The sequence below is a fragment of the Haliaeetus leucocephalus genome, unplaced genomic scaffold, assembly GCF_000737465.1.
Source record: "Haliaeetus leucocephalus isolate CR32 unplaced genomic scaffold, Haliaeetus_leucocephalus-4.0 Scaffold284, whole genome shotgun sequence".
NCBI lineage: Eukaryota > Metazoa > Chordata > Aves > Accipitriformes > Accipitridae > Haliaeetus > Haliaeetus leucocephalus.
Genome location: NW_010972720.1, coordinates 7417977 through 7434700, shown reverse-complemented (window position 1 = coordinate 7434700; position 16724 = coordinate 7417977).

Below are 16724 nucleotides of genomic sequence, written 5' to 3'. Positions count from 1 at the left end.
ACCATAAGCCACTTGAATGGTGAAAGCACCACACGTTGTGGTTGGATTCAGACATCCCATGCTGCAATGAATGGGTTCATGCAAACAGAATTTAAATATGTCTGGAAGCAAGCCTAGCTACCAGGAGAAAGAAAGCAGGAAAGAGCAGAGCTGAACAGTTAAGATCGGAAGCAAGTCTTGACAAGGGACATGCTGCAACATCGAGGCAACTAGAAGGGAAGACAGTGTCGCAGACAGTTAGCTTGTATCTACCTCCTGAGACAGGAGAATAGATGCTTCTTCTATGTTGTCATTACATGAATTCAGCTAAGTTTAACTGTGCTGTTGAATATTCTAACAGGTCAGGTGCCTTCTGGGTGCAACAGTTCCTTTAAGACTGCTCACTCATAACTGCTAATTTACACATTGTAAAAATTGAATTACAACATTAGCTTTTTGTGGACACAGAAGTGGGAAAGGGTATCTGAGGACTGACATGCAGATCAATGGTAAGGCAGACTATGTTCATTAGCATTCTCCCAAACCTCTGGGTGCCCAAAGACAGGAGAATTTGCTTCCATGCATTTCTTCTTTTATTCCTAGCTGAAAACATGACCTGGGCAGGTAGCTGAGAACTCCTGCCATTGTTTGGCATTTAAGCTATCCAGTAGCCAGCCATGAGCAGTGGCTCTGGCTAAACTGTTTTTTACCTGGAAATAACATGAAAAATGCCAGTGGACATGCATAGATAAACTCTAGCATTTGCTCACCAGCTTTGACACTGGTGTACACTTTCCTGATGTGTTGCACTGACTGTAAAGATCAACTGCAGAACAAGTCACATTATCTGAAAAATTCTGGCACAGTAAGAGCATTCACAAAAGCTCATCTCAGTACAATGAGACTGCTTTACATAGCCTAGCCAGGAGACAATTTAGAGAACTAAGAATTCAACTCTAGGGTGGATTCCTGTTCAAAACCACCTCTTCCCTCTATATTGGGACAGTTACAAAGGCAGCCTTTGCAACCCTTTTCTCTGCATCTTCTACTGCTCTAGCAAGAACAAGGATGTGTCGTTACCAGTATGTGTGCTGTGTTAATGCTTTTACCTACCATCCAGGGAATTCTAATCCCAAAGAGAGAACCCTGGAGCTAGAGAAATGAGAGGTCAGTCACTTCTAAGTTAACCTTTTAGTCAGGGTTAGAGACAAAATACTTCATTATTTCAACATTTTTTTAAAGAGGTATCACAATGTTTCATGTTTGCACCACTGGATTTATGTGTGTATATATATTTTGCTATTAAATGTTTTAGCTTTTTACATACTGAAGTAGTAAAAAGGCTGGAATTTAGGACTTGGATATTCTCATGTTATGGAAACTTTTTTTGGCAATTTCTACCTTTAAGAACTCTCCCCAGAAAGAGAAGGTGACAGCCTTCTGAAAATCTTGTTCTTACCTAGCTTTCTCAATTAAGCATGGATATTAAACATTTTTCATTGTGGTAGTTTATTTCCCAGCATCTCCCCACAGTATTTAATTGTCTGGTTTCAGAATCCCTTCCTTTTTTGCTGTTCCCCCTTTTTCTGGCACATTTTCATGTTTGTTTTCACAGTGTATTTCCAACAGAAAAAAAATCTATATCCTAATGCAGATCATATACAATTGCCCCCACACCAAGTGATTTCACCATGAACACAGCAAACTTGAATGATAAACTAGAAAAGCCAGTGTTTGATGTACACTCATGCTTGCAACACAGATAGCAAACACTAGTACAAGTCTACCACTCTCCGAAATATTTTCCCTCTAAAGACTATGCCTTTGAAGGCAATGTAATCTCTAGCTTCTAAAGGTAAGCTGTATTTAAAACAATCACAGCTGCATTTGATCTTTCCATGTACTAAAATCCCTATTCAGTTATATCCAGTATCTTTTTGCATTCATTGCATCTTTTCCTCAGTAGTCATTGTAACCTAAAGCCCTAAATGCTCAGATTCACTTTGAACTCACAGAAGGCAAGATGCACAGAAGTGAATAAACATGCAAACACACCCACATAGTCCACCCTTTTTTCTTCCCCGCCCCCAAGAAATATTTGGCTGTGCTGACAACTGACTTCAAATCCAAAATTACTTCTTTACAATAGCCCTTCATACACCTTTTGTCCACACCTATTCTCTATTGTCTCATGAAACTGTGGAAACAGTGGCAATAATTCATTCCTTAGGTTATTTTTTCCCCTCACCAAAAGAAAAAAGTTTTCAACCCTACCAAATTTGAGTGGTATGAAAGGAGAACCCATCAGCTGCCAGGTATTAAAAGTTTCTAAGGTGTATCACAACAGCCATATACACAAGTTGCTACATCTAACTTTACTTACAAGGTACCAGACAAATCACAAACATGCTTTTAAATGCAGTGAATATTCATTGTGAGCCTTCCAGAAATATCACTGCTTACGTGGTGCCAGTGGACCTCAGACAAATGATCCTGCTACTGTATATTCTGCATAATCACATGGGATTTTTGGCAATGCTTTGTTTTGTTGTGAAGGATCCAAGGCTAGTTATGCATTGCTCCCAAAAGGATTCTTTTTATTTTGTCTTAGATTAACTAAAATTGTACCATGTTGCTTTCAGCAGCTACCGCTTTCGGTTTGCAGGATAGCCAAAGAAATTTTAACAGTCTTTAGAAAACCAAATGTTTTAGGGGAACAACTACTTGGACAAAGCTTTTGAGGAAGAATGGTAAACATGACCCATATATTTTAAATGTAATAAATATAACACAAAAATGACAAAGCTGAATAAAAGTATATGATGAAGTAACATGATTCAATGCTCCTGAAACAAAACTTCTGTTCTACAGGTGGTTTAAATTTCAATTTTTCATTCTGAATTGGAGTGAACACAACAGCCATTTGAATCCAATCAACAGCTCTTTTAGGCCCATTGTCAATAGTACCATTATGTAGCCCCCACCCGTTACAAGAGGAACAGTGAAAGTTAGGAAAACATTTACAGAGAAGAAAAACAAGAAAGGTCAACCATAACTGCTATCAGGCTTTAACTATAATCTTGTTAGATTAAAATCTGAGGACTGAATCCCAACACCAGTGCATTAGATTGCTACTAAATTCATCTGCAGAGCTTAAACATCTGTTGCTATTCAATGATTAAGATTGTGAAAGCTTTTATCTATAAATAAAGTGTGGAACACTATCTTTCAATTCCTTCTCCTAGCCAGAACAAAGGCACAAAAAATAGAGAAGTATGTCTTATTGTAACTAGCTAAAAAAATACTAGTTGTATTTAACAGTTGATACACATTTCCAATTTCATTTAATTTGTAAAGCAAGTTTTATGTAAGTATTGGAAGTATGACTATTTTAGACATCAATTATGTCTACAAAAATCTGAAATCCAAGAAAACATTTTATAAACAAAATGTAAAGCATTGGGCCTGATTCAATGGCTTGAAATGATAGACTACTACAATTTTTTCTATATTGCACAAAACGCATTCCCTGAGGCCAATTTCTTTTTGCCTACAGCTTAACACTTTGAGCATACAAAATACATTTGGAAACATTTGTTTGCAAATACAAATAGGCATTTGTGCACAAATGATATGATCCCATGCATGGTAATAGCTGTGCTGCTCTTCATTAGCCATACTGATAAGGGGATTTAATTACATTATGCCCCAGTCACTTGGCCATAATTTTGAGCCAGTGAGGAATTTAGCAGAATAATAGTATGACATTCAGACTCATTTGCATAAGGGAAAGTTAAAACTGCAGAAGAATGTTAAGGAAGTATGGGTCACCACTCTGTTCAGCACAACTAAACCAACATGCCTGTAACATTGGAAACTGGTTATCAGTTGGGTTTCTACACTCGCAAGTATCAGGGGGTGCTTGAGGATAATATTAATGGGCGGAGAAGACAAAAAGAAATCTTCCAGTGTGTTATGCATCTATGCAAACAATGGAAAAAGAAACAGAAACTGTACACTTACTATAAGGGTCCTTTCTGCAGTAATAAGACTTTACCCCAGGCAGACAGAAACCTAGGAAGCATAAGGACCAGGGATCAGAATAGAGCATATAGAAAAATCCTATTAAAGACTGTCATCTTTCCCCACAGCAGGTTCCATTGGCTGAATTCTGACCTAATTTACTAGAAGTAAGGATTTATCATTCACTGCTAGTAACACAAGGAAGATGCAAAATGACTTGACAATGAAGGACACCACAGGGACTATTTAAATGTTTCTAACGAGTTCTTAATATCCATTTGAAATTTTGTATTATGCAACCAATTGCTGATTATTGTTAATTTTAAAAGATACTGAGAGCTAGAAAGATTCTGCAAGAGATGAATTTTCATTCTGCAGAGAATCCTGCCAAGCAACACAGCCAAATAAAACTGTAAGTGACAGCCCGTGTCCCTGAGACCTGCTTCCTGCTTTTACAGACACTTCAAAAACAGTCTAGATCAGGAGGATCTGCACAACATCTGCACAGGCCACTGTCACAGACCACTGAACACTACCCACAGTGTAATGAACTTGAAACCTGTAGCACACATTGACAAATGAAATAATATTACACAGGAAAAGTACAGGAGTGAGAACATCAACAGTGGTGGCTTCCTGCAATAGGAAAATTTGTTTTGGGACTGTCTATAACCTGTACAGGGCAAAGAAGGGTAAAAAAGCCAATCATCTTACCACATGGAGCACAGGAATGGTATATACCCCAGCCCGATACCTGAGCACGCTTAACATAATGAAAGCGGTGCATCCTGTCTGAACACCAGGAGTAACAAATCTACAGTGCTTCAAGACAAAGGAAAAAGCCCTAATGTTCAGTTAAAACTAAAACATTCCTCTCCAAAGTGAAACAAGAAGATCCCATAGCCTGAAATCAATTCAGTATACAGATGTTAAGACCCAGAAACTGAAGGAAGGAGGCCTCAGATTCCTTAGCTCTCAGTGACTGCCTTACATGCCTTCCAGTGAATATTAAAGCTCACTGGTAGAAACATTTGTAAGCAGAGAATTAAGTTTGGGGGTTTTGTTTAAAGTTTGAGCTTTAAGTCACCCAATACCCATGTCGGAAACTAGTCGGTATGGCAGTGTGTTGTACGACCTTTACTTAAAGGAGCTTAAGTCTTGCATAATAAATACTTTCAACTGTTCACAAATGCGTGATACAGTAAGAATCCTTAAATCAACCCCTGATTTACTACAAACCCAGGCTGTTTGCAAGTGTTTAAAGATGTGTTTGAAAATCATTCAATTTGTAAAAAGCTTCCACCCAGCTGTAGCACTGATTACACAAGTATATCTTATGTTGAAAGTTATTTCGAACTGTGTGAAAATATATTAGAAAAGTGTCACATGGAACAACATATTGACTCCTGTGTAGGATAGCCTTCTTGTGGCTTACGGATATTATACCACATGCTTATACACATCAGGTCTCGAAACTGGATGAAATCTGAATTGCTGGGTTGCTCAACAGAACAAAGATTAAGGTATTACTTTTAAAAAAATATATAGATTCTGAGCTAAAATGAAAACTATTTTTACAGAAGAATGTCAGATTTTAGAAATATATGTAAATATCTAGCCAAATATGCCTGTGCATGTATTCATAGTTACTAACTTTAAACTCACGGTGTATGTATATAGCAAGGGGGCAATCCAATTTGAAAACTGTTTTGAAAACTGTAAAAGATAAAACCCAAAAAGTAGTTCCGAGTTTGAATAAAAATTCAGTGGGTAAAAATTTGGCCTCCAAGGACATAATTTCCATCAACTCTTTAGGAATTTCATTTTATTACAAGTTACTTCTATTACTGTTTCTTCTTGATATTAAAGACCCCAGGCAGGGCTAAATATGACTGTAGTCTGGAACAGGGGTAACCCATTTTAGACTTAGATTTTTAAGAAACACGTCAGTATCTCTCCAAGTTTATATGAAAAAAATCTCAATATATACAATCAAATCATCTTAGGCCTACACCAGAAACCTCTCTCCAAAATATAAATTCAGGACTAAAAGGTCTGCATACCACAAGACAAAGTAACCATTTCTGTATCAAATCTGTACTAGTAGCTTTAGCTAGTGTCCTGGTTTTGGCTGGGATAGAGTTAATTTTCTTCCTAGTAGCTGGTACAGTGCTATGTTTTGGGTTCAGTATGAGAAGAATGTTGATAACACACTGATGCCTTCAGTTGTTGTTACACAGTGTTTCAACTAAGTCAGGGATTTTTCAGCTTCTCATGCCCAGCCAGCAGGAAGGCTGGAGGGGCAAAAAAAGCTGGGAGGGGACAGAGCCAGGACAGCTGACCCAAACTGGCCAAAGGGGTATTCCATGCCATGTGACATCATGCCCAGTATATAAACTGGGGGGAGTGGGGCTGGGAGGATCACCGCTCAGAAACTAACTGGGGATCAGTCAGCGGGTGGTGAGCAATTGCATTGTGCATCACTCATTTTGTATATTCCAATCCTTTTATTATTGTCATTTTAGTATTATTATTACTATCATTATTATTTTCTTCCTTTCTGTTCTATTAAATTGTTCTTATCTCAACCCACGAGTTTTACGTTTTTTTCCCCAGTTCTCTCCCCCATCCCACTGGGTAGGGAGAGTAAGTGAGCAGCTGTGTGGTAATTAGTTGCTGGCTGGGTTTAAACCACAACAGTTAGTTTTCCATTCTCTTCAGATGCAGAAATCTTTCTGTGGGTTCTGATTTCCATCTCAACATATTTTAACATGACTGAGAACATAAATGTTAATATTTTTGACATTTGCATAACCATCCCTATACTGCTATTTCTCCATAAAAGAAAATGTAATCATGTTAGCCTATTGGTTGTATTAATTATTCACATTATGGTCAGCCTAAGCTTGTCTTTTACAGACAAGTTTATAGACGACTTGTCATTTGATCAACAAGTGAAAACTAGCACTCTGATATTTTCCTGGATGTGAAGATAGCCCAAAAAAAGTTCTCAATCCACAGATTTAGGTACGGTTTTTTTAGGGTTTCAATTCTGTCTTCTGGCTATTTGGTGATGAAAGCAGGGCCACATTTGGGAGTTGCTTAAGGAGAAAGCAAAGGTAAGGAGCAATAGGAAATTATGAGAAGAGCATTAAAAAGTTCTGGGAAAAATGGTCATATTAGCATTATAGCATCACAGTCCATAGAAGCAATATCACAGTGAAAAAATGGAGGTTCACAAGCAATGTATTCTGGACCGTCTAGAAGCCTCTGAAGTAGCTGGTTCTGCATGTGTCTTCCATACTGAAAGATTTGAGAACATGGTGGGTTTCACCAGCCGGCAGCTCATTGCTCTTACGTAAGACAACGTAAGTCCTGAAGGTAAGGAAAGTAACCCCAGAACAGGTATTTAGCCAAAACACCCGACCTGTGTTCTAGCTTCCTTGGGCCCCCTACCTTTGGAATACTGCCTTTTTCTTTACCTTCACCTCTGTACAATTTCTTTGCAGTGCTGGTGTCCCATGTTTATACTGGTTCTGATCAAGTACATATGTGAAAATGGGATTCTGGGACACTAATTGCATACAAGATTATTGACAATTTAAAATTACAACGTGCTGAGCTTCTAAAGGTTTTATTTTAGGCAGTAGGAGCACTTTAGGTCTTTGCTCTAATAGTGGCCAATCCAGTAAGCAAAACCTGTCAGGAATTTCTTATTAATTGTCCAAGGTTTGAGTCCACAATTATAATTCTACGATTGCATGCATCTGTCTAGCTAATAGCTCCAACTATTTGGACATCCAGAAATTTGGGTGAGAAATAAAGCTTCTGTGTATTTAAGTAACCTACTTCAGTTCAGCATGGATGGCTTATGTCAAGCATAAGGTATAATGCATATTGGGGAAGTAAAGCAGATATGCCAGGTTGCCTAAAAGTGATCTCACATTGACTTTCCCTTTTAATTACACCACACATGTTCAGTGTTGTAAGATGCTCTTTGTGCCAGGCTGCTCCTGACCACACTGGGAAACCCTCTGTAAAAGAGGGGTCATCTATCTACATAAACATGACCATAAGTCAAATTCATTTATCTTCAAGTGAAGTTCAGCACCTTTAATCTATCTGCCTCATATCTGTACCTATAATGAAAACACATGAATGTGTATACAGAATCAGCCAAAGTGTCTCAAAACAGTTATTTGTATCCCCCAAACTAAACAGCTGAAATATCTACTTTGGAAGTGATCTCCCTTACTGTACTTTGTAAACAGACAGTAAATACTATGTATCTCTTCTGATTTGAATTCCTTGGGTTAACAGTATTGAAGAAACCCTTCAATTAAAAGCACTGAAACAGAATAATGAAGTTTTCATTTGGAGAAACCATAGGAGGCAGAAAAGACAGCAGATTTGATCATATATAGTAGTACATGGCCAAATACATAAGTAAATACTGAATAGGTTCATTGAAATTCCTTTAGCTTTCGAGACCTGTGACTATTAGTCACTGCTTTATTACAGCTAACAGTTGAAATAAAAATAGATTGATACAAAAATAATGTATCCAGAATATTTTTAAAATGTTTTTGCACTGCATTATTTAGCAATTGACCTAATAATAATCTTTTCTACATAAGATAGTAAAATAATTTGAAAAGCATAGGATTGATATTGGTGCTATTTTTCCCCCACAATAAAGCTCTTTATAAGAGGAAATGTCACATTATTAGAGTTTGAAAAGGCAGCATCGAAGTATCAGGTTAGTAGTCACACTTACTCATCAAGCGATCAAATTTGTCAGGTTTTTGTACATGCAAAACACCACCACTAGATGTCAGCATTAACTTTCTGCAAAACACAAACGAACCAGCTGGTTTCTAATTAGCAATAGATACAAACCCATAAAGTAGCTCATGAAGTCCGAAGTTCCTTAAAGGAAAGGTTTAACCCTAACGTTTAAAGACTGATCCTGCAACTGGTTCAGGATCAGGGCTACCTAGCAGGCACAGCTCATTTTGTTGAGCTAAATTAGAATTACAAAGAAATTCCAAATTCATATCCTTAATAACTGAACATTTATTACACATAAAATGAATCATTTTTTTCAGCTGCAGTTAAGAAAAAGCCAAGCCCAAAGCCTTATAAAATCTGGTATGTGTACTGCAATCACTACTCATAAGCCTGCTGCTGCTGCTACTGAATTTACCAGAATTTTGACTAAATAACATAAGGAATAACATATGGACCCAACTGCATTTTAACAGCTTTGTAATAGAGCAATTCCTGCACAATTCAGAGCTACATCCTTATGATAGTAGTGAGATACCTGACAAACATGGCTTGTTACTCCTAAGACACAGCCTTAACCTTCCCCAAGACTGCCCACAAACTATTTTATCATATGATTTTCTAGTGGCCAATTCATTAAAATTATGCAAAAAAAACCCAGAAAGCTGCAAGCACTTGAGACTTTTTTGGCAACTGACAAAGTATCTGAGAATTTATCTCCTGATTCAGTTAAGTGTCTCTTCTATCTGCTTACTTCACTTACTGCCATGAGGATCTATGCCTTACTAAAATGCCTTTGACCTGTTTTTCCTTTCTGAATTCTTGTGTTTATTTGTAGAAGCAGGCAGGTATGAACATCAAATATGGAAGTCCCCAATGTAGGAACACTGGTATTAGAATCTAGTCTTTACACTGCTCTTCAAAGCAAGTTATGAAATTGATTAACACATGGTAATAATAAGTTGTTTTGAATTTGCAACATAGGTAGTGGAACATTTTTGGACTTAGATTTCAAGACAAATTTCTGTATTTAAGAGGACATGGACTGAAGGGAGCAGTGGTGAATAATTTTGGTTTAATGCTTTTGTCCCAAACAATGTCGGTAGGAGATTCATGCTATTAGTTTGACTGCAGCTGGGAGCAAGAGCAAAGCACATTGCAAATAGTCAGTATGCAAATCAGAAGCAATTCTATCCTTTGATGTTCCCCTACAGTGTAAGCCTGGGCAGGCTATTTTACTACACTTCTATGATTTTTCCCTATCCTATAGGCAGAGGTGAAACTTGTTTTTCATTTGAGAGAAAACTTGGGCATCTGCAGGTAAAATGTACTGCATATTATCAGCTGCATTTGTGCATGCAATCAGGAATCAACAACCTAGAATCTCACTAGTTTTTCAGATCAGTTCTTCTATGAGATTTTTGCCACCTGCATTGAAAATTAACTGACCATGACATTTGTAGCCTTAACAGCTTCCCTAAGCAGATTACTGTATTGCTATTTTCTCCATTCTCTCTTGTTCCATTGAAATGGCTGTTACAGGCAATTGGGTATTGTGTTGATTCAGTTTTAAGTCCTTTAGCATAGACAGTATCTGAATTTATATAGCACCTGACAACCTTAAACTCTGGGCATTACCATAGTGTTAGTGCTGGTTGAAGGATTCAAATTTGAAATCTCAAAAAATCTGCAAAAGATCCAGAGGGCAAGTTCGGTAGTCCTTGACTCCAAGAACACTTTAAGGTGTGCAAGAGCAGCATGCTGGTTTACCTAAGTTAGAATTGTTGGACATATATAAGCACATAGCAAAACTGTTTGAAGCAAATGGTGCTTCTTTGAGCTACACTGTTTAACCTCCAAATAATTCCTGTAGATACTCAGGAAACAATAGAGAAGAGACAGCAAATCCTTTAAATTGCAAATAAAATCACTTCTATCAAGAAGCAAGACAATTCACAATACAGTTCTGTAACTTGTCTACCTTGTAGAACAAGTCAGAGATGAATTGCAAAAAATAAAAAATGAGGAAGACAAACTATTTACAAACTTAAAAATAAAGGGGTTCAAATCTTCTTTTAATTGTCTGTTAAGTCACCTGGATGATTTTTGCTACAAATAGTTATCAGGAAAAAAAAAAGATAAATTTCACAGAATCTCGGATTTAAAACTAAAGTGAGTGGTATCCCTTGAAATAGTATCTTTTAAATAGGTAATTTTTACTATAAGTTAAACAAGTACAAAAAAAGAAGCTGCTGCAGAGCAGCACATTTCACCACTGTTGCCAACTGCAACCGTTACACACATATGATTTGGATTCCCAGAAAACCTGAACTTGGCTTTAAATTGACCTTACATCAAGAGTAAAACCTTGGGGTAGGAGTACCTTATTACTTTTGCATGTTAGCCCAATTAAGTTGACAACTGGAAGCTCTTACATAAATATGACAGCTAATAACCTTCCCTCCAAACAAGCTGAGATTGTTTTAAAAATGATTCTTCAAGCTATAGCCTTAAACACAAAACAAGCAAGAAAGCTGTGGATAAGGAACAGCAAATATACAGAGTTTTTTTTAATGTTTTTTTCCTGTGTTTTAAAACTTCTTACATGTTTGTAAATTATCTCATGCCTCCTGTTAGAGATGCCTGTTTGTACATTCTTAGAGCAACTATTCAAAAGCAATTTCTCTCCATCTGACACCATGCTCCTCACAATATTGACAAGGTCAGCGAGGTCCACAGGAAGTCATTTACTAAGTGCTAGTCATGCAATTTACAGCTGCTTGGATGAGCAGTTTTAATTTACAGCACATTTTTTCAAGTTGCCAACCTGTTTTAAGGAAAAACACCTGAATTATTCCCATCAATTTTGTTGCATCCTCTCCGTGAGAATGTTAAGCCAGATTTTTAATGCCAGATATATAAAAACACAACCGTATTTGTATCTCATGAACTAAAATGGGAAGTAGTGCCCACTTTATATAATTACAGCCACTTTTCATTCCTGTCACATGTAATATGAGATGAAGAAATTAGATATCAGAGCTCTGAAAGCAGTTCAGGGACATAATTGAAGGAGTGATTAATGCTGCTGTGCAGAAAGGATCTCCTTAATCATTTGGGTATAGAATAGGTCATGGCTTTTTTTAAAAATACTTATAGTAGACATCAAAACACTGTTCTTTGCCAGTTACCCTGCCCTGTTTCACAAAAGTTTTATATCAACAACTTTAAAAGTTGAAAAGGGGAAAAAAGAAGGTCAAAGGATATCAGAAAAGTGATTTGTTCTCATAAGTAAATAAAACATTGTGTGCACAAATACATTCCTGTACAGTGCCTGGAAACACATCACAGAAGGGTTCTCTAATAAAGTGATCATATTATTCATTAACATTTAAAAACTATTCCAGCATACTGCCCTGTGGTATGTTCTCAGCCTGCTTTGCCGCAGTTAAGAAAAAGGTCCAAGGTTCATAGGGGAGGGCTTGTAAGCAGCTCACAAACAATGTGCTTGAAATTCCTTCCTTTTGTAGCAGGAGTGCAAAACTACAGTTGAATAATTAAGCTATTGAACAAGGATTTATGCCGAAAAGACTAATTTGTAAGCTGTGCTCAAAGTGTCTGGGTTTGAAGTGATTTGCATATTTCTTCCTCTGTTATTCTAGGAATGCTATGGGAAACTTGCTACCCCAGGTCTCAGCAGTAGGTTTCTCATGCATACCTTTCCAAACTTGTCTTTGAAAACATGAAAGCAATGAGTATGACAAGCATCAATGTTATATTCGTGTAGCTTATGAATACAGGTATTCATGAAACAGGAAGTTAACTTGAAATTTCTCACAATGTACAATGAGATTCTGTTTATCTAGGTTACATTAAAAATTAATCTTAATGATTTATGCAAAAGCATAAGGGCTGTGATAAACTTAAGTAATTAAAGCCAGCCAAGTGTTTATTTGCCAAGATAAAAAGCAGACTTTATAGCTGTGAAATAGGAAATAGTGATGACACTGCACAGAACGCAGGGCAGCCCTGGGCATTGCTCTCCACATAATTGTGTACTCTATTACAAAGCCTGCTCTTCAGCAAAAGTAGAATTCGGCTGTGACACTTCAATATTCACATTATATTCCTTATTTCATTGCATAATAAATTCACTAATTTAATCATGAGAAGTCATTAAGCTATCAACTTAAATCACTCATCCATATAAAATTACTTTCAAATGCTAGTTTAAGGAATGCACAAATTATGGCAGAAGTATTCACTTAGATCAAGTCAAATGATATTGAATGGGAAATCTAATGCAATGCAGTGGCTATTCAGGTTCAGTAAGAGAGACAAGCAAACAAGCTAGGCACTAAAGACACTGTTGGATATAACTCTTTTTACTGCAATGTACACATCCAGATGCATCTTCTTCTAGGGTTTGACTTCTTATGGGGATTTGTTTTGCTTTTTACATACTTCCTTATTTCTTGTGTGAGCCGTTATGTTTGTATCCCTTACACAGACCAAAGCAGAATCCTTTGGAAAGAGAGTGGAACATAGGTGCCTTCGCTATGGGGCAACTGAGCATGCCTAATGGAATGAGGGTTCAGGACACTGCAGAGTGTACAACTGTATCGATGAGGCCCTGCAAGCGGTCAGTGCTGCCTCACTGCACTGCCCTGCCAAGCACCAGGAGCAGTGAGCCTTTCTAGTACCCACAAGCATGGTGGGGAATGCATGCAGTCATCTTTGGCAAGTCCCTGAGATATGCTAAAAGAGACCCCTGCCATCACCTCTATTCACTATCAACCTTGTTGCCCTACAACAAACATTTCTGCAACCACAGATCAAGAGGGATGGCACTACATATCCTTAACTTCAAAGTACAGCACCTTTAAGTTAGTCCACTTTAAAAAAATCATCATAGTAAGCCTTATGCTGTAGATACACTTATAACTAAAGTAAATATAGCCCATTAGCTTGTTAAAAATGTGAAAGCTTCTTCCTCTGCATCTAAACCACTGCTTGAACGTTTCAATATTCTTGGTACCATTGCTATTTTTGACTTCAGAGTGTCTAGAAAAGATGCATTCACAGATGTGTGAGACCATGTTTGCCTGCAGATGACAGAGCCACATAACAATCAAATTATTTGCGGCTTGTTCAGTGTTTTACAGATTTTTGTTGGACTGCAGTAAATGGGGCTGCACTTTTTTACTGATCAGCAAGTTTTTCCACAGGAACAGCTACTTAACCAAACTCTTCACACTTTTGTCAATGTGTAACCCATTGAAAAGAATTTAGGGTCCTAGATAAGAACAGCCATCTCGTTTATTAATAGCAATGCAGCCATAGTAAGTCTTCTCCAACTACTCAATATTGCTGTGCAAATCTGTCATTGCAACAAATACATGTTGTAGCAAATGCTACCTGCTTAACTAGCTGGCTTTTAAACTCTTAACTTCATTTTGATACTATAGATGCTCTTGCAATGACATACGGCAAATACTGTCACTTATGACTATAAAGCAACTTTTTTTTGATACTAGGCAAATGAAACACTACCCTGTACCATTAGTAAAATGGGAAAAAAACTCTATAGATGCATGTACACAAGAACAATTTTCAGCAGGCCTAAGTACAAATATGGCAAATGAAGATAGGAGAACAGTGACATTCCAACTAATAATTCAGACTGGAAGCATAGCCTAACCTCATGACCAACAACTGCATGAAAAAAACAGGCTGTTCCAAAGGAAAAAGTCTAAATACAACATACATCATTCCACTAGCAGCTTGGAAAGAAAACATGATTATACAAAAGTCTGAGGAACTTTTAATAAAGTTACATAATTTCAAATGCTATATAACACAGGAAACTAACCTTTGCAGTCAATCGTAACAGGAAAGAGTACTTAGGGCATACCCAACGAGTGTATTTCTAGTTGTTCAAAGCTTTGTCTGAAAGCAGACAACCTACATGAGAAACTGATTTTAGATATCCTAAAGAGGACATTGGGGGTTTTGGGGAAGGAATTTTAAGGGTGGTGTTTGGATAAATACAACCTTTGCAGAAGCCAAAAGCCCACCGTATGGGTTGGAAAGAAGTAGGCAAAGATCATTGCTTGAATGGATTTTGTCAGGGTCAAGGCAAGAATCCAACAATACATACCACCAATGCCACCCACTTACAGCACTGCACAAATGAAGTTTCAGCAAATAACATCTGGAAGAGACACTTAATACAAAACTACCAGCTCTTACATGAAAACTGCATTTTCTAGGAAGTAATAGGCAAATGCGTGGCAAAATTAGGACAAAGTGACTGCTTATAAGTCCACTTACCCACAAGCTTTGATTTAAGGTTGCAGTACAGTTGGCAAGGCCATGATCTATTTTTCTGATTCTCATAGTCTTGCCCAAATCCAAGCCATTTTGCCAATGAAGCCTAATGTAAATTCAAAGAAAAACAGTTTTCAGCAGAAGTACTTTTTAAGGCTAATCCTGACAAACCAACATGTTCCAAGGGAAGTGCAAAAACCCTGCACCTGAGGAATAACAACCCCATGTACCCAAACACACAGGGGTACATTTGGAGAAAGTGGCATGGCAGGGAAGAACATGGAGGTCCTTACAGAAAACAAGTTGAGCAGAAATCAGAAATGCACCTGTGCAGCAAAAAAAACAACATCTTGGGTTGCATTAGCCAGAAGGCTGATGGAGGCAGTTCTTTCCCTACACTCAGCACTGCTGAGACCACATCTGGATCACTGTGTACAATTCTGGCTCCCTGGGTACAAGACAGATATAGACATACCAGAGCAAGACCAATGAAAGCAATTAAGGGATTGGAGTGTTTTCCATACAAGAGGCTGAAAGCACTACAATTGTTTAGCCTGGAGAAGAGAACAATCAGGGAGGATCTCTGTGTGTATAAGTATCTGATGGGAGGGTGTAAAGAGTCTGAGCCAGACTCTTCTCAGTGGCACCCAGTGAAAGAATGAAGCAGTGGATACAAACTGAAATACTAGAAATTGTTTAAACAAAAAAGTTTTTATTCTTAGGGTGATGAAACACTGGAACAGGTTGCTCAGAGATTGTAAAGTTTTCATCCTTGGATGAAGGACCAGACTGGACGTGGCCCATATCAACCTGCTCTAGGTGACCCTCCTTTGTGCAGAGGGTGGACTAAGTCTCCAGAGGTCCCTTCCTCCATCCTCAATTATTTTATGATTTAAAGAATCAATGAGACTTCACATCATCTGTTCAAAGAGCTCAGGCCAACCTACCTTCCTTTTAATGGGTTTTCATTTGGTCACATCTCTGAGCAATTAAAGGAAAGCACAAAATGTACCACTTGCAATGAAAGCCAATTTCAGGCTTCCCTTTACATCGTATATGAAACTGGAAAACATTCACTGATAATATTACAGATCCATGAGCCTTAACTGCAGATATTTGCACAGTGCTAATAGGAAACTGAAACACCCTATGTCAACAAGCATGCATTTTAAGCAGAGTTAGCGTAGAATATGCAATACTGCAGCAGACTAAAAGGAATTGGTGCAGAGAGGCAGGCTATCTCTGTATATTCAATGTAGACTTCAAATGTAGTTGGCCATATTCCAGCAGGAACAAGGTACAATGGTTCCTTTGAAATCAAGGGTGAACATCTGCTCCAGAGGAGCCTGACATTTTGCTGCAATCCATTTGTTTTGTAGTGCTCTGGTGGCCTAGAGTAGAAAAATAAATACTCCTTTCAGTGCCTGTCAGTAGGAAAGAATTGGAAATGTGACCTAGAGTATGATATCCTCTGCTTCACATTGCTCTATATGGACTAGAAGAGGGAATAAGTTATACAGTGCTGGAGTTTCTTTAGCCAAAGGTGTTAAGAGGTGCTGGAATGAGGGCTTCTGTTGACTACTGTCAGAAGTGCTGGGTCCAAG